At 38.5% G+C, this 18611-nt stretch overlaps 1 long non-coding RNA gene across 2 annotated transcripts in view; it reads left to right on the forward strand.

Moving 5' to 3' along the window:
- The window catches only part of LOC308058529, a 92311-nt gene continuing 73700 nt past the window's right edge, over positions 1 to 18611 (forward strand). For both annotated transcript variants that reach the window (XR_013925860.1, XR_013925861.1), the window contains exon 1: positions 1 to 18611. This exon is cut by the window's right edge. This is a non-coding gene — a long non-coding RNA (uncharacterized lncRNA).

Consider the following 18611-nt stretch of genomic DNA (forward strand, 5'->3'; position numbering starts at 1 on the left):
GTGAGAAAACGGACAGCACAGAAAAGAGCCAGCCAGTTTTGAGGAGGCAGGCTCAGAGAGAGGGTTTAGTTGATCTATGAGGCTTAAATTAGTTTAACTTTGCAGTGCATGGAGATCTTGCCTAAATATCTTCAGATAAAAAGAAAAGGTAAAGTAGTATATTTTCTTAAAGTAATTATTCCTTGGCATACTTAATTCAGCACCAGTTGTTAAACAGAACTCCATCTACTATCAAGATCTTCACCTTTCTCACACTATTGGTCTGACATAAAAAGTAGGGTAACGAGAGGAGAGAGACCTGTCAATTATATCTTACATCTTATTTGGTTAAAAATCTAGCTCATTTTCTGGCAATAACGATAAAATAGCATCTACCTAGTCTGAAGTTTGCCAGTAATTCCAGAGTTATACATCTGCATAGCTGACATTTAAGTGCTTTCAACAAGGATTGTAGTGAATTTGGAGATGCTACCACAAGACAGTATCAGTCCTGATATTTATTCATTGAAACATTTTGAAAACCTGTTTTACTGAAACCAAACATTTCACAGAAATTTTCATCCAGTAATTTCAGTGAGGGGGGTTCTCAGCAGCAGTTTGAATTTTGTGTTAAAACAAAAGGGAGAGAAGGAACCTGAATTTTCCAAGGGACAGACAGAAAAGACTCTGTTCAGTTCATTCCTCAGCTTCATTTAGTTAATCTGGTTTCTTATCTGTTTTTTTCCCCTCTTTTTCTTTTTCTTTTCTTTTTTTTTTTTTTTAAATAAAAAATGTCCAATTTCTTTCACTTCACAGTTTGAACCCTCAAGATTTATTCACAAAGCACAAGAGATGTTTTCCACATGGAGTTGCTTGAGGGATTATAGGGGGAAAAAAATGGTACTTTACTCCAATTAAGCCAAGCAGAGCTGAAGATAAAGGACTTCTGATTATCTGACTTAGTGCCTCATACTTTCAAACAGTCCCTCTCAACAGGCTGCAGAGAGAAAAAGAAACTTTACAAGATATAAATGCAAGATTTTTTCAAATTGAGTGAGTGAGAAAGAGGTCTGAAAGTGTGTAACTCACCTAGGCTTTTACATTATGTAGAAGCTCTTGTGCTTTTTTTTTTTTTTAAAGGGCTCATATGGTAGGCAATACAATTTCAAAACAGAAATTTCAGACTGATTTTTGCATATTTACAATCAAGTTATTTTACCTTTTTCTTTTTTGGATCTCTAATAGATCCAGTGGCTGTAAAAATGAGTGTGTAGAATAATTTTGTAAGGCAATTTTAAAATACCTTAAGTCAATATCTCTACCTGATTTTCATAGAATCATAGAATTATTTAGGTTGGAAAATGCCTGAAGATCATCAGGTCCAACCATTAACCTAGCAGTGCCAAGTCCACCACTAAACCAGGTCCTTAAGCACCACATCTATACATCTTTTAAATACCTCCAAGGATGGGTACTCAACCACTGCCCTGGGCAGCCTGTTCCAATGCTTGACAACACTTTCCCTCTGGGATGAAATTTTTCCGAATATCCAACATAAACTTCCCCTAGTGCAACTTGAGGCCATTTCCTCTCATCCTATCACTTGTTACTTGGGAGAAGAGACCTTCACCCACCCCACCACAACCTCTCTTTAAGTAGTTGCAGAGAGCAATAAGGTCACCCCTGAGCCTTCTTTTTCCCAGGCTAAACAACGCCAGTTCCCTCAGCTGCTCCTCACAAGACTTGTGCTCCAGACCCTTCACCAGCTTCATTGCCCTTCTCTGGACACGCTCCAGCACCTCAATTTCTTGCAGTGAGGGGCCCAAACCTGCACACAGCATTCGAGGTACAGCCCCACCAGTGCTGAGTGCAGGGGGACGATCACTTCCCTTATCCTGCTGGCCACACTGTTTCTGACACAAGCCAGGATGCTGTTGGCCTTCTTGCCCCCTGGACACACTGCTGGCTTATACTGAGTACTTCAATCTGATTTAAGATCTAAAGTAAATCACCTGAATTTTCACCTGTTTTTCTTTCCATGGTTAAATTTAATTAATCTTGTTAGGTTTGTATTTGAGGCTATCTGAAGACTAGAAGTAAATTTTTTGCTATCTTTCAACATGCCATTCTATTAGCAGAGTTGCTTAAAGCACACCATATATGTAATTGCCAATTGTTTTGATGGATATGTTAACTAACATTTAAATTTAAAATGAAGCCATGTGTTTTTTAGTTCTGCAACATGAAAAAATGCAGACAAAACCTCTAAGTCAGGGGTCCTCAAACTTTTTAAACAGGGGGCCGGCACGCGGATGAAGTGGCAGGCAGTCATCGGTGGCTGCTTGGTTTCTCCCCCCATACTCGGGCGGGGGGCTTCTGTAAATACCGGGGGCTGGACTGAGGACTCTGGGGGGCCATATCTGGCCTGTGGGCCGTTGTTTAAGGACCCCTGCTCTAATTCATTTTCTTCCCACCCTGCCCACCCTTTTTGATAAATAACTGCAAGAAAACAAGCCATACTAGAAACTCTTAGAAACATCTGTTAAATGGCTTGTGTTTGGTTTTTTTTTCAGAGGAGACTTTTGTATCCTATGTTTCTAAAGAAAAATTGAGGATCCAGGGCAGCTCAAGAACTGGTAAAATGTCATTCAAATTTCCAGTATAAACCCTGTGAAGCAGCCTCTGTTTGGTTAGTGTCTGTGGTAGCATTGTGTCAGGTCTGCATCTAGTCTGTACAGGTAACAAACAGTAATACTGGTGATCACTGCCTGTGCTACCTGCTAGCCAAGTGGAGAAAAAGCAAAGCAGATGTTCCTCTAAACCTCTTTGATAACTTTCTTCCATTGCTATGAACAGCAGCAGTAAATTACCATTTTTTCCTGCATTTGAAGACATTTCAGTCCCAGGCTTGGCTCTCTGCTGAACTCAGTGCAGGGAAGTTCTCCAGCAGTGCCTGTGCAGGTCTAATTAAAGCCAAGGATGTTACAGAGCAGCACTGGGCTTTGCTGCACCCCTTGCGCTGCCTTTCCTCTGTCCCCACGTGCTTGAGGCTCCCTGCCTGCTCTCAGGCAGACCTGAGCAATGCCAATGGCCAGGGCAGAAAGTCTAAGTGCCAATGAAAGTCACACAAGCTTCTGTTTTGGGCTGAAGACGTAATACTTTCTGAAAATGAAAATGCTGAAACTCAAAGAGGCATCTTTCTAACTCCTTTACTGGATTGAAAAAAAAAAAAAAAAAGAAAGAAGAAAAATATAGAGGAACGATCCAAACTCCTCTTGCTGTAGATTATCTCTGAAACTGCATTACCATGTTGAATTCTCTTTCCTTTTAGAAGTGTTGTAGGAAAGCATACGTGCTTATCACATCACAGAAGTGGAGTTACAGAAATCGAATTCAAAGACAAAATGAAGTAGCCATTCCCTGCACTAAGTTTCTCTGACATAAAGATAATCCAATATTTCATTGAAAGGTGATCAAGCAGTGGAAGTTCCCTGTTTCTATAGGAAATAGACTGGGCTATTGAGCAGTCAACTACATTTATTTTAAATAGCACCCTTCATGCAAAACTTCCAAAGATAAATGAAGAAAGCGCTATGAGTGTGTGGTGGGTTTTATGAATCAGTCCTGAAATTTTCTGGGAATACTTGAGAACTGAGAAAGTTAACAGCCTTGTTACCCTGAGATGAGACCTCTTCGTTTAACAGGATAACATAGCCTGTATGTAACGGATAGCTTGGCAGCTCCCTCACAAAATATCCCTATATTTGAATTATACAAAGTGGAATAAATTGATATCTAGTGACTCTACTACTTAGAGGGCAGTTATGCAAATTTCCTGTCAACTTCAGAGGCCCAGGATCAGGTCCATAATGCCTAAAAGGCAGCACGACTCAGCAATGAAAGGCAGTGTTAATTATTTTCCCCTGGGAGGAAAAAACCCCACCATTAACCTAAGTACTAGAAAACGAAGGGAAAAATAACACAAGGTGTTCAAGCATTAACGCTCCAACTCAAATATATGACATTGCTAAAGCTGCATAAAGCCAACAAGTGACTTTCGTGGCGATGTGACACGGAACCGCCGGAGAAGACAGACCCGTGGCCGGCACGAACAGCAGGTCTGATCCTCTGCAACCCGAGAACACCGCCAGCATCTCCGCTTACAAATAAAACCGTTTTTTTTCTGTGCTGAGCAACCGAGCTGACAGGCCTCAATCAACGTAGAGATTATGCCACCTCCTGGCCGTCACACAGATGACAGCCCCTTGTGTTTGCGGACCGATCCATTCATCACCCGTTTACGCAAAACTTGTTTTGTAGGCACGGGAAGACTTGCCACGAGTGCTAAGCTCTTTCCTTTTTCCTTTTTATAAATGTCCTTTAGTGACTGCTTCCAGACAACTGCCTTCTATCATTGCTACATAGAGGACAGTACAATGTAAGGCATTTCGTTTCTTGGGAGGGACAAAGAAATGGGATACTTCTTTTTTTTTTTGCTTTTTCCAGTTCCACTGATGTACTGGGGATGCTTACTGAGCTGAACTTTGGCATAGTATCTGTTTCTTATATGCCAGTCTACTAAACTGGAAGAACTGCCTACGGTTCTGCAATATGGCAATCCTGCTCTACTAATCCCCGGATAAATATTAAATATAAAATATTCTTCAAACTCCAAGTTGGGTAAATTCCATTTTACCTGCCTAATTTTCCATAGCTATTCTCTAGCTCAACTAGTAAGTGTCATTCGGTAGAAAAAACAAGGAAGAACAGATGCTGTAGTTTTTCTAGAAATAAATGTTGTTTTGTTTTTGGGTTTGGTTTTTTTTTGCCAAGGCAAATTACTTTAAAAAATCACATCAGTTTGAATTATGTGTCCTGCTAAGTAACTCTGAGACACAGTAGACTGTGGTACAGATTTTGTTCCCAGTTCCCAGAGCAGAAATTCTAAGGCTAAATTATTTGGAAAACTTCCTGGGGACAAATACTCCTTCTTCCTATTTCAGTGTGGTGGATTACGTGGCAGGAGAGATTCTCTATGCATCCTTTTAAACAGAGGCCAGATTGGACCTACAATGCAAGCCCCTGTGGATCTTTCTTTCTCCTTGAGTACCTTTTTTCCATGCTTCCAGGCTCCTCAAATTCTACCTGTTCTTATGCTTATATCAACCAGTCAGTTTAAAAAAAGTTCCTGTCAGTCTTGATCACCTTTTCTGCTATCATTGCTGCTTTTTGAGGTAAGTTAGGACCCCCTAGGGAAACACTGTACCTATGCATGTTACCACTAATTGACTTCCACATCGCTTTCTAGAAGTGCTGCCTTCAGCCCTCTACTCTTATGGGTAAGGACTGCGTGAATGGATTGTTATTAACTCCCCTCCTAGCCAATACAGGCAGGAGATCTAAATAAAACTCAAATATTTAAATCCACTTGGGTAATTTGGATTGCATACTCTCAATGTAAGTTCCCAAAACACATCTTTACAATACTTATTTCCCATTTATTTACCATCCTTCTTCTTCGGACCTTAATAATGTAAGACAAACCATTGGTCTGATTTGCACAGTTCTAAAACATAGCCATTGTTTTCAATTATTTTTCATGTTATAGTCTCTGATCATTTATTTTTTATGCTTAGTTATGCTAATTAGGTTAAAAGCCTCAAGTTGTAAGCAGTATTTTTCTTTCACAGTGTTTGAAAGTTATTTTATATGGGCTGTGACAATCCATGTGTTTATAAATTAACAGGATATAATATTCTAAAAGGTCTAGCCAGTGGAGAATAAAACAATAATGGTAGATATTTAAAAAAATCCTATTCAGTGGAAAAAAATACTGTAAGTACAGAAAGGAATTTGCATAACTAGCAATTAATGAATTATTTGAGTAGAATAGCAAACTAAATACAGAAAAGATGTTTAAATAACTCATTTACCACTTTCATTAGACTTTTAAAATTGTTCTTACTAAAGCACATAGTCATGAATAACTCCTTCACGCATGGTTCCAGAAAAAAACATCAGTGAAGAAATAATTGTAGCTCTTATAATTCGGGTGAAATTTGCACACACAAAGATATTTCCTGCTCAGGATAAAATTGAATCTGGTAGAGTTTATTCTAAATTTTGAATACTTTGGTAAGAGACGTTTACATATGAATGACGGTAACTCAGTGTTATACATTTTTTGCATGTCCTTAGCCAGGGTAGAGAGGTTTGCTGAGGTAACTGGAGATTGTTGCATAGGTATATGCAATCTTAAATTTTTAGAGCTCAGCCTTGCATTAGTACAAAGCCAGGTCACCTGAAGATCTGCCTAGAATTTTCTTGGAAAAAGAGTATCTGCAAGATCATGTAAGATGAAGAATCGTAATGATAGTCAGAACTTCCCAGCAAATACATCTTTGTTATGATTTTGAATACAGAAATCAGGCTTTGCAGACTTGCCCTGGAGTGCTTTATTTCCACTTACCTGGTATCAAACAAAAGATTGAGAAGACTATAGTTGGCTTAAACCCACCAGTATCATGAATCACAATGTGCCTGTTTTTAAGAACACACAATCAGAATGAAATGCAAAGAATAAACAGATAAAAAAAGGGATGTAAAGTGTCAGTTCTGCTCAGAAAGTAGAAATTAGATAAGACATGTTCACTTAACCTCACATTCTTTGTTTGATCTGATATTTTAGTGGCAAAATGACACTCTAAATGCATCTTAATAATAGCAGCATGTCCTGGTCTCCCAAAAAGAAGAGAGTGAAATATATTAAGTTATTTTTTTCAAGGATTTAGTTTCTGCTGTCCCCAGATTGCACAGTCTCAGACATTGCATGCCTCTCAGTGTGAGGCCAGTGGCTCCAACCTTCACTTCCATTGGTATATCTCTCCTTGTACATGGGGTTGGTTTTTTTCTCTATACGTGCTCTGAAATACAAGTGTTTCTAAATGAAAACAAAGTGTTACTGTGCCAAGGGAGTTAGGTGGTGGTGCGTTGTTACTGACGGAAAGCTACCCAGTGACATTCGTGAAGCTGGAAGCAGGCCTTCATCAATTTGCCTAAAAAAAGGCTGCAGGATGCCTCTTCAAGCCTTGTGCAGGACTTCTCTTAAGGTAAAGGAGAAAAATTTTCAGGAGGGAAAGGAGGAATCAACTCATGACTCTTGGGTCATTGAATATGCCACTGGAGGTAGCATAAGAACTCGGTACTCTAGATTTAGTCAGTCTTGTATTAGTTACAGTTAAAAAAATACACAGTGGAAAACAAATACAAAATCCCCAGCATGACAGGATACTTCATCATTGGTTTTCCCTCATAAATGAGCTAACAGGGTGCAATGCTATACAAAGCTAAAGCATGCCTATGTGGATTATCTTTGTTTTATCTCATCTTTTTTTCTTAACCTGAAATAATTTGCTATTTTTTGTCACGTTAAAGAAAAAAATACTCTGTCATGATTTTGAGATTTCCAGGTGATCCATGACATTTGACAGATCACCGTAAGGAAAGGCCAGAAAGCACGCAGGGATTAATGACACTTTTGCCAAGTGATGAATTCTGCAGGCCTGGAAACCTGGCATTTTGCATTCTGTCAAGATCAGAGCCGTTTTTAAGCTGTTTAAGTTGTGATTATTTTCTCACATCTGTTTCCTTGAAAACTAATTGTAGATCTGAAGTTGCCGTTTTTAAATAATTCATAAAAGCATAAATCCAGAGGAAAGTGGCAAAGGTATACAGGAACCCAGTGAAGTACAAAGCAAAGGGTCAAGTCAGCTGTAGTTATCTGAGCGCTTCTCCTGCTCCTGAAGTACTTAATTAGGCCTGTCTGACTGTTTGGCCCTGGGTTGATTTTTTCTTTCAAGAGAGCTGTTGACCTGATGGTATATTAAAACACACTCAGCTGTAGCTTCAAAATGGTTACTGAAAACATTTGTAAATGCTGTTGTTTTGGCAATAGGGGGAAAAAAATGTAGACTAGCTAGTGAAACTCATACATTTATAATTTTTTTTTTCATGTTACTGAATAGCCTTTTAGCTCTACCAATTACACAGATCAGCTAGACAACATAATTTAATGTAGGCAACAAAATGCCCAGAAGATCCTTATCTATGAAAACAAGAGCTTTCTCAAGTTTTGGAGGGTCTCCCAACCAGGCAATTAATTGAACTAATTCAACTAAGCCTTTATAAAGTTTATAGCTTCTGGAATTATTGCTGAGCTTACAGAAGCATTTTAAAGATTACAGCCTCAAAACTTCTGGATCAATTATTTTACAGCAGGAGTAGATCTCTTGTTTTAAAATGCCTCTTTGTGCTGATCTATCATTTTTCCTAATATAGGCTATTTTTGCAGAACTAATTAGTAACTTATGCCCTTGAGAAAATTCTGGCTGTTGGTTTGTCCTCTTCTTAGAAAAAAGAATTTTTACGCTTTTATTCACAGGAAGAAACTCATCTTCTGTGAAGATAAGACCTTAGAAGGAAGAATTAAAAGAGAAAAAAACCCAATCCAGACTCTACAGAGCTGCAGCCACAGCTGTTTTGAGAGGGGAAAGGATTTTATCTTGTGCTTGTTTGCTAGTCCAAGGCCTTCCCCACTAAGAGCTGTTCAAATGAGCATCCCTATGACTATTAACACTGCCCTCCTCTTAATAATTTGGATGTGGCTTCTCCCCCTCAGCATGGTACCTAGCAGGCTCCTGGTTTATATTTTGTTGTTGAAAGGGAGGCTGTCAGGGTTGACATTCTGAAATATCCATCTGGCTCCTTAAATGCTATCATGTCTCTTTTGTTTTCCCAAGTCTCCGATGAGAAGATGTTTGTCACTTAATTGCTGCTGAGGATCACAGATGATGGTTTATAGGTTTAGGCAAATTGCAGGCAGCACTTTGTTAACAAACGGTAGAGCACAATGGTACTTCATAATTATCCTATAGAGCTCAATTGGCCCTTAACGGCACCTGCATGTACAGCATCAGGGAGCCTTGTTTCAACACAAAAGCTCCTTCTTGTTAATTAACCTGTGTGCACTTGTTACAAATGAAACCTATTTGTTTCCACTTAATATATTTGCAGCTAGTTTAAATATTCATTTATTATTATGCTTGTTAAGTGAGGAGTGGAGAAGAATAGTTTGGATCACTTTCATTAGTATGCATTGAGCTTAAAAGAGGTAGCAAATAGACCAATATGTCATGTGTGTTCCTTTGTGCTTTCCTTCTTCCTGCTCTGTAGGCCCCCAAATTAGGCTAACAAAGATGTATATCCATTGCTGATTGAAATAATACAAAAGGAATGAGAAGTATAGGAGCCTCTGAGAAAAATCAACAATTTCTCTGAAAGGGGCTTTGTACCAAATGACAAATACAATTCATTCTAGGTGAAAAATGCCTTTTATTGCATATTTAAAATGAGTCTGTACAGATGTACACACACACAGAGATTTTAGTTGTATGTAAAAAGCTGTGAAATTAAACCAAAACCAGTGTATTCAAATGTTATGCCTTTATTCATGCTGTTATAGCACAGATGCTTTAAAAAGCATCTTTAACCAAATCTTTAATCAATTAATTTTTTCTATTTTATCCTTATAGGCAACACAACTTTTGCTCTTTCACTGATAGAAATTAGATAGAGACTGATATAAATCATTGTGTGTTTATTACAGACTATAAGCACATATAAAGGGCCATTAAATCAACTACATAAAGAGATTAATAAACACTGATTGCAGTTGCTGTTACCTTGCGCTTTAATAAATAATATTCTAAATGTTTTTATTCCTGATACTGGGAAAAAAAAGTCCCTCTCAAATACAGATTTTGATTATTTGTTCCTTTTTGAGTAGCTTTGTGGTTTGAAGTGTTTCTTTCTAACGTGAGTAGTCCCACAGACAGTATAGATTGCAAAGCAGATGTAACTGGGCAGTGAGAAAAAGCTCAAGTTTCCTCCTGCTTTTTGCTTGACTTTTTGAAGTTATTTCTAAAGGATATCACTGTAAGATAATCTTACCCAATATAGCAGAGGTCCTTCTGAAAGGAAGCACAAAGGATGATCGTCATCTCTTGATTAGCTAGTGTGGATCCTGAATAATCCCATTTCCTTCTAAGTGATTTATGCCAGGAGCACGGACAGTAGGACAGAGTCCAGAGAATTTGCCCCTTTGCAGCTCAATATTAGCAGATAAACATATTAAAGCTAGATGGGGGATTGGGGAGCAAAATTTAGGCTGCAGACGAGTTCTTGTAACAGCACACTGAAAACTGTTGAAAATACACTTACGTATTGATGTAAGATGCATTCCAACAGCTGCTAATCAATTGCTGTGATTCTTCTGTTTTAAAATCAGTCCAATAATGCATTTTAGAATAGGTCAATACTGCCTCCTACATAGAGTAATACATCTAATTTGTTTCAATTTATCATGATCATATATTCTGGCCGTTTTATTTAAAATTTCAACTTGCCAAGGGGAATTAATAACACAGAGTAAATTTTAAGTTACTTGTATGATGCATGCGTAGAAGAGATATAAGTCAATATAACACAATAATGGAACAATTAGATGGGGAAAGGAAAACGATACAGTTAGGTTGTGTGTATGTGTGTAGTTATTTTGTGTGTGTATGTGTGTGCGTATTTATTTCTTTTAGAAGGGAATTCAGTGTTTATGTGACCTGACAGGTTGAGAATCAAAGTCGTACACATATTCTCTAGTCACAGAGTAAGTGTGATGGTTTTTGTAACAGAGGAAGCTTCAGCATGTCATCCTTGTAAAACACCTTGCTTTTCCTGTAGTGAGACTATCTTTAAGAATCATATGTTACTATTCTCTTCCTTTAATCATAGTTTCATTGTTGAGGCTTCCAATATGTAAGTGTAGAAATGGCCCCTATGATGTCTATGTATCTTCTAGGCTATAGATGGCACTAAGTCAGCAGACACTTTCGGTTATTACTGATTCACAGTGGATTTCAATAGTTATTTAGAAGTGAAAGTGCTTATCAGGTCAATGAACATTCACAGCCCTAATGAACTCTCATTAAAATATCTTTCATCTTCCAGGGCCCCAAATCATTGCAAGTCTCCAGGATGAGTTCTTCAGTTATTTCCAAAGCAGGTGGGATACTGAGCCATTAGTTTTTCTGCTTCCCTGTTTGTGGTACTCTTAAAACAGAAAACCCCACTGTACCCAGCATATATGGCATCTGTTTCTCTTAGGTCCACAACAGAATCTGAGAGAAGCAAAATGGTACAACTTCCAGCAGTCCAGACTATGGCTATCACTATTATAGCGAGATATATTTTAGGCCCTTTTCGTCTCTCCCAAACGCATCCTGCTAGTGAGGGGATTCACAGCCCTCTTTAGATATACTTGCAAGGTCCCTAGAACTAGACCACTGGGCTGCAGCCCACCTGTGAAGAAGCAGCAAATCCAGCCTTATTTGGCACCTGCAAGGCCCCTTCTTCAAAACAGAACATTATTTATTCATTACAGAGTACACAGCATTCTGAGAAGGGAGATAAAACAGCAAGAAGACCTATTTCTGAATCTTGCTTCTTTCTGTGAGTTTTGACAACTTTTTTTTCAGAGTGGACACCCCTTTCCTAGCCTGTGAGATACAGGCGGTTCCTGCTTCCCCTACTTTCCCTGCCTCCCTGCAGCACTTCCTTACAATGAAATACTCCCCACACCACCCTTCTTTAGCCAGGGATTTATTTCTCTTCTAAACAATTTAATTTTCTTTTTCTCTGAGGCTTTGGTCAGGGAAAATACACCTGTTAGCCTGACTGGAGAGAATCAGGTGCCTGTCTCACAGTTAATAACTCCCTGCCTTCTTCCCTGTCGCTTGGCATTTCTCTGGAGATAGCTCATCTCTGTCATTGTTTTGTTTCTCGCTTGGTTTTTCCCTAGCAGCCTCTTTGATTTAATTCTCTGTAGTCAGGTTGAATAATATCAAGCTAGAAAATGTAGGTACATACCACATTCAGAGAAAATAATACTGCTATCTCCCTCATTAGCCTCGGAGGAGTTTATGACTCAGAAGATAAAAGAAGTGGGAAGCACTTACAGTAAAGACTGTTCCAGAAGGGGGTTGTAAGGCAGGATTTTTGTTAAGACAGGGACCTACTATATCCCGTGTAGCTCACTGGCATGTGTACCACTGATGATGGGGCAGGTGGGTCTTATTTTTCATCTCCCTTTCACTTCACATTCTGCACCCATCCTCAAATGTCCATACCATGTCTACAGCCATGAGTAGTATTTTCCTCACCTTGGCTTCTTGGTTTCACACCTTCAGCATGAAAGCTGTTTCCATCAGGTTACACTGATGTAACCGGTGACAAAGCCTGTCTGGGTGTCTATTCTACCACAGCCAACCCCACCATGTCCACAGTCTCATCTATGTGTTTCCTCTGTGCACCAACGTTCCTTTCACGTTAGGAAAGGTATATACTGCACTGCATCTGTTTTTTAAGCATTTTCCAACCTCTTTCCTGTAAGGGCTGCCTGGCTGATATGGAACAAGGAAGACTCTCATGACAGGTGGTAAAGCTACGGCAGCGTGCATCGAGAGGCTGGAAGAGTGCTACAATGCTGCATACCTTGTTATGTGCCAGCTTTTATATGACATGCACAGCCCCTAGTCTTGTGCTGCAAGTATTCAGGAATCAAGTGTCTACTGTAACAACACACTGCAGCCACTGAGCTGTGCAGTCATGAAGGTTAGAGTTTGCCTTGACAGTGGGAAGTGTGCTCCATCGTCTTGAAAAACTACTTGGCATCACTAACCACTGGGTGGGAAAAGTACTTCTTTTCTTTCTACCTACTCAATGAAGACAAACGTGATCTTAGGAAGATTTACATCTCTGTCTGCTCCAGATGGACCTCTGAAGAGAGATACTTTCTTCACCATCTTACTCAAATATAGAGCTTGCTCTTAAAATCTGCATATATTGTGTTGGGGCTGCCCATATTAACCCAGTACATACAGGGAAACATGAGTCCTTCCACAACTGAATTCACTGCTGGTGAGCTTTCTCATAGTTTAGGAATAATTTTGGAAATGTAAAATTCAGAAATATAAAAGCTTGAAGTAAAATCCAGAGAGCCATGTTCTGGATTTGAACCCCTCCCCGAGTACCTGAACAGCATTAGTTACATCATTGTGGCAGTGTGATCAGAACAACAGTCACCAGAGCAAATTTATGGGGGGTCACATTGTCCTGGCTGGCTCATCTGAAATGCGTAGGAGAGGAATGTGTTTTATATCCTAGCAGCTCAGGGGTCCTGCCCAGTGAAGAGCTAGCATCAGCCTGAATTCACACGCTGAAATCATCTTTCCAGATTCAGATAATGGCATTATATTCCTTTCAAAAAGCACTTTTTCTTGCAAAATATCGTCACAGTACAGCTTTCCTTTTCAGAATTCCCCTTCCATTGGCAGAGATTCAAACCCACCGTTCCTACCTCTCAAGGGATGCCCTAATCAATGAGCAACCATCTGTTTGGGGTAAGGGGGGAGGGGTTGTTTCCCTTCCCTTACTGGTGTCCTCCCACTACACGGGAAGAAGATGTCACGACTAATTGGGCTCAGTAGTTAAATCACTCACCTGAGAACAGGCAAGATTCTGATTCCTGCTCCTGGTTCAAAGGTTGCTTCTGCAGTAAGTAAAACATGCTTCATGTAAATAAGTTTTCACACCTTTGTGTACGTTAATAGCTGTAAGAATGGTGAACTCTGGGTGGGTATCTGCAGATATGTATTAACACAGGTAAGTGTATGTGTGTGTGTATATATATATATATGCATATGAAATTAACCCCTAAAATCCTTTTACTGTAATTGACAATAGAGCCAATAAGCAGTAATCCAATTTTAAAAGTCCTAGTGAAAAAAGTTTTTTGACCAAAAAAAATCTACTTGTTTTTTAAAGAAATTATGTTTGCACTGGGAAAAAATATATCAGTCAAACACAGATAATAAAAGTCAGGTTTTGGTTATTAAAAACTGAAATAAGATATTGTTTTTCGATTGAAAGACTGAAATATTTTGCAAAAGTAAATAAAATAGTATTTTGTAGGGGGAAAAGTGTGTATGAGCACAGGCTATATTTTTGTTAGAAAGAGCATTACTTATTCAAGTTAATGTCAGAAAATTAACTATGGTGTATCTTACAAGAATATGGGAAATGTGACGTGCTAAAAGCTGGGACACATTTTTTCCTGCAAGAGACAACTGCTGAGTTGACGTTCTGCCTGTAAAGTTCCATAGATAAAACACTGGGAGTTGGCCAGCATCAGCTGTAAGCCAAAATACGTGACTCACTGTTGTATAATTTGGTGACTTCCTCCCAGGAAAACACTGGAGTTGAAGTCCTTCTTTTTCCAAGAATTAGATGTATTTCAACTAAAGAAAATTATTCTAACTCTCCTAGGTTCTCCTGGTGATCACATACCTCATTTCTATGTATTAACCTACCATAATGGGGTTTTGTTAACCCTTTGGACAGCTGAGCGCCATGGCTTCTTAGGTATCAGCCCTGACCGTCACATGGTTGACTTAGCACCAGTGAGCACTTCACAACCACAGATTCATTTTCCTCAATTTGTTAAGTGGCTAATTATAAAGGTTCACAAAAGAATTGACACAAGGGAAGGAGACAGCCAGGCTTCTATCAGCAGCCCCATGAGGCCTGTACAAGTGTCCTTTGTAAAACAGAGCACAAATTAAACAATGGCTATAATAAGATCTGGGGACTGGTGGATAATGAAAGAAAACTTCCTTTGTAGATGCAAACCAGGCACTAAATGGGTTGTTTTTATGTTTGACAACAGGGCCCTTATGTAACTCTTCATGAATTCAGAGTCTGCTGTTAAGGTAATATTCTTGGACTAGACTAGATGGTAACAAGCTAAATAAAATGACTACTATTTATTTTGTGTCTGTGGCTGTGATTTCCAATTTCATTTCCATACTGTAGTATATCAATAAGATTTTTTAAAGCAGAGTATAGTGCATGCACTGTTTCCCAAATAAGAAGATATTTAGGAATTTGCTGGTAGATATAACTGCAAAATGAGCAGTGTTTTATTTTAAGAACAAATGCAATTGATGTGTGAACAAATGATTTGTTCTATCTACAGTTGTCAACTCCTTATTATGAATAGCTGAATTTAAACTAAAGAATAAATTTAAGCAGCAGCCTTTTCCTTGCCTGCAAGATTTATATACAGCAAATTGGACTTTATTTTGTCGGTTTAAGTATTTAATGAAATTGAATGAAAGTCTTTTTTGTGCGTGTGCCGTTTCTCCCTTTCACCATAATACAGCTACTCTCTATGCATAGTGTTTGCATCATTATGTAAGACATTTGCAAATATGTGTGATGTGTTTGCCTATGGGAAAACCCTCTCTTCTAATGTATTCATGAAAGATGAATTAACAGTGCTTTAGGTATGATAAAGAGATTCATAGTATAGTCTATTATAATGCAGATATTAAAAAGCAAGCTCATCATTTAATAAGAAAAATGTTAATCTTTTACAATCATGGCAATGTGTTTTATTTCTGAGAATGTCTTCCTTCTACCATTGTCTTCTTATTAGTTATAATTTTAATTTATCATTTGCATTAGGCTGATATCTAGATAATAGTCAGGATACCATTGTGCTGACATTGTACAAAGACAGCATCCCTACCAGAAAGATCTTTGTGTCTGTTTTCTTTCTTCTGTGTTTCTTTCTTCCCTTGATCTTCCCCTTTTCTCTGTAGTACAGACCTCAAGCATATCTCCTCCAGGATACCGATATGATACTTTTGCCACAATAAAAAAACCCCAAACACTACACCTCAAAACAACAGCTATGAAAAATTTTTCTGCAAGATGATGCAGTCCCTGATTTTTCTCCAGATGTCTGTATTTCAGGTGACAAAATGTAGGTGTTCTCTGGCCACCTGGTAACCTATGCCTTCAGGAAGCTATGTTGTGCAGTTACAGTCTCAGTTTATGGTTTGCTGGCAGAGGTACTGGTTTCTTTGGCTCTGTTTATGTTGTTGTACCAGCTGAGGTCTCAAAGCTGAACTGCAGCCCAAACTACCCAGTTGTCACCCCTGTGTGGATTCCTGTGCTGACCCTAGTTCAGAGAAGACCAACTGCCCTCCCTAGCGGGGAGGCTGAGACACAAAGTGGCAAATGACAGCTTCAAACACAGTCACATAGGCAACCCAGAAGCAATTAACTTGAGCTACTTCACTCTGAAAAGCAGAAAAGCAACTTTCGTAGAGTTACGAAACTACAATTCCTGCTGCATTTCACAGACATGCAGTGGGACAGGGGAAAAGGACTATGAAGGATGATTATATTGGGCGAGGACAGACAGAAACCCAGAAGGCTGAATCCTTTGTCTGTTCTCAGACATGTAGGATCCTTGTCTATTTATTGGTGTATCTCACTGTCATCTTCTACCACATCCCTATATCCACTCTCTCTCATGCTAGCACTCCAAATTTATCATTCACTTATTTGTAATTTCTTGTAATCTGTGCCAATTTCCTTCACATAATCCCCTGGGTCATGTACAGCAGTCAGTGAGAATATCCTCTGAGAAAGTATCGTGCAGTTAAATACATTTTTCTTATTGAAACACAAGGATTTTACAGAAACTGTTGGTAACTATGACACTTTTGTCATGAGTAGATCTGGATTCATAATCTGTAGCTGAGGACATACCTGGATTCAGGACCCTGTACAGCTGTAGCCAAAGCAAAATGTTTAATCCCAGGCTCTTTTAGGCTTCATTTAGGCTTTTGAGACAGTCTGCAGAAGGACCTAAGGTTTCTTGTAGCACACCAGGGCTCTAGCCAGTGGATTATTATGCATCCTGGCCTGGAAGCTGTACTCTCAGGCTTTCTCATTTCACAAATTTCATTAACCTGAAGATTGACTTTTTTTGACCAAGATCCTGAACACCTTTGTGTTTCCTTCCCACGTTCATTTCACTTGCAACTGTTGTTCCAGGAAAGGGAGTGCATTGTGCTTCATAAGCACATTGACCCCAAACACACTTGTTAAAGGAAATACAGAAAGAAATAACATAGGGCTGTTCAATGTATTGCTATCTTCATATTTTCTTATTTAGTACGTGTTCCTCCCTGTCTTCTGCTGGTTCCTGTTGCTCAGCTACCTTAGACACATCATTATGTTGTCAATAACAGTTGTGGGTGATAAAGGTAGAAAATCCTTAGAGTTTGCCTTTTGGTTCCTCATCCTATCAGCTTTTCTGATAGTCATGCTCATATTTTTTTTTTTTTTTTTAATTTGGTCGGCAGACCTTCCTCAGTTCTCAAAGAAGGATACAGTGTTAAAAATCTGAGCAACCTAATAGGTGGGTCTGACTTTTAAGGACCTAAATCATCTTAACTGCTGCTAAAGTATGTTTGTTTTAAGCAAAGGCCATCTTTCCCTTAGAAGACAAGGTCAACATGATATCCCAGCCTGGGTTTAGATAGAGCTAACAAAGTCTTACACCTTTGTTTGTGTATGCTGGGAAGGTTTTTCACCTGATCTTTTACCAAGTCTTGAATAAAGTCCTACACTAATAAGATTTCCAGACTTTGTAAATTAAAGTAGGGATCAATATCTGTTTTACAGAAAAAGGCACTAATCCTCATCTTCCTAATTCTTTGAGATAGATTAGTAATAACTGGAATCTTAAAAGAAATGTATAGATGGATATATATAGACGTAGACTGCATGTAAATAATAGGCTATATATTATATGTGTATGTGACCTGACTCATGTGATTAAAATACTTGTCACATAGGAGAGAGAAAATGTTTATCATATAGTGTAATCTATATAATAAAGCCCACACTTACCTTTAAAAAACTCTTTAAATATGATTTGGCATATAAAATTAACTCCTGTGGGGCTGAGAGCTCACTGTACAGAACCACAAGGAGAAGTGCCTGGCATGCCACAGCTATCAGAGAAGGTCATTCACAATTGCATACAGAACGTTGCTATCAGAGTTTCAGGAGTATATGGTATGTGAACTCAGTTTGATACCTGCCTAACCATTTATAAGTGCAGTTACAACATCAACATGCATGATCACTCTAAATGGATGCACAAATCTGACAAATGATTGCACTATCACTTCTGTACAATTGTCCCGATCCTCTAGTTCATTAGGAATTGGGACCACAAGGTTTTTGTCTGAGTATTCACTGCCCTAAGTTACATGGGTTCATTTGTTTTGTATATACATTCAAAATAAATGAATTTGCATTTTTAAATGGTAAAATATTTACCATCCAAATTAATAAATCTTTCATCAAAAATAAATTCTAAATATTCTCTGGGTAGCATTTGAAACTATCATTAATGGATTCTGTTTCAGTTTCAACTTTTTGGGTTTTTTTGTAAAGTCTACCCTATCCATTTTAAATTTGAACTAAGCTATTATTAAGGGATTGAAGTTTTCTGGTGAATGAAGCAGCCCAACTGCTTTTCATGACAAAGTTGGTAATTAGAAGGCCAATTTAATGGTGAATCAGGCAGAAATATTCAAACCATGACAAATGACTTTAATAATACAGCTTGCAATGCTTGAACAGAAATAAATTTC

Source organism: Falco punctatus (assembly GCF_963210335.1).
Source record: "Falco punctatus genome assembly, chromosome: 2".
Taxonomy (NCBI): domain Eukaryota; kingdom Metazoa; phylum Chordata; class Aves; order Falconiformes; family Falconidae; genus Falco; species Falco punctatus.